The 951-nt window shown below is 30.0% G+C and overlaps 1 non-coding gene across 1 annotated transcript; it reads left to right on the top strand.

Moving 5' to 3' along the window:
- The first annotated feature begins 272 nt into the window (after window positions 1-272).
- On the top strand, window positions 273-379 carry LOC115064647. Its single transcript, XR_003844464.1, has one exon. It is a non-coding gene; the product is annotated as a U6 spliceosomal RNA (small nuclear RNA).
- Window positions 380-951: the final 572 nt, after the last annotated feature.

Consider the following 951-nt stretch of genomic DNA (forward strand, 5'->3'; position numbering starts at 1 on the left):
TTGACCAGAACACTTGTGAAGAGAAAATTATTATGGAATTCTACAATACTAATAATTGTTTGTATCATATTACTGATGTTGGTGCTTCATCAAACAAAATCATAAGCTTTCTAATTTCTTCTATGTAACTATAGATACATGACAGATATGTAATGAATAAATGTTAAATGTAGTTGTAACTACATTGCTAGAAGCTGTATAAGCTCAAAATGATCATATTTAGTTTCAAATTAAATAAGTACCAAACACACTGTTAAAAAAACATGAAAGTAGTGCTTGCTTCGGCAGCACATATACTAAAATTGGAATGAAACAGAGAAGATTAGCATGGCCCCTGCGCAAGGATGACACCCAAATTCGTGAAGCGTTCCATATATTTATAAAGTTCCTAAAAGCTGAAAAAAAAAAAAAAAAAAAAAACCGTGGGAGTATTCAAAGCTAATGTCAATGCCTCTTTATTTAAAGGAATGATTTGATCAAATTTTAGGAGGTGAAACCAAAGACATAAGATATAGAGTAGAAATTGGCGCTGTTAGGAGTATTCTCAGAGCCAAAGCACATTAGCAAAATGGAAATTCCACATGATTTGCATTCACTGCCAAATGTTTTCTTGACTAATAGAAGTTTCACAATTTTCTGCTGTCTCAGCATTGTGAAGATCAATTAAAGATAAAGAAACTGAAATAAGAAATGACAAAATGGCTTTAGCTTTTTGACTTGATGTTACAGAGGTCATGGATTGCATTTTGTCTTTTGCATACCATAAGGACTCCAGGCATAAAATGATTTGTTTCATTTGTACGTCTTCCTTCCTAAATAGGCATTTAAATATATATATAATTAAATTTCATAAAATATTTTAGTATTTACAGACTAATAATCTATTTTAAAAACATACTATCCTTCAAATAATTCTAATCACTAATGTGAAATAATTAAACATTGCTTTGT

Source organism: Mus pahari, chromosome 8 (assembly GCF_900095145.1).
Source record: "Mus pahari chromosome 8, PAHARI_EIJ_v1.1, whole genome shotgun sequence".
Lineage (NCBI taxonomy): Eukaryota > Metazoa > Chordata > Mammalia > Rodentia > Muridae > Mus > Mus pahari.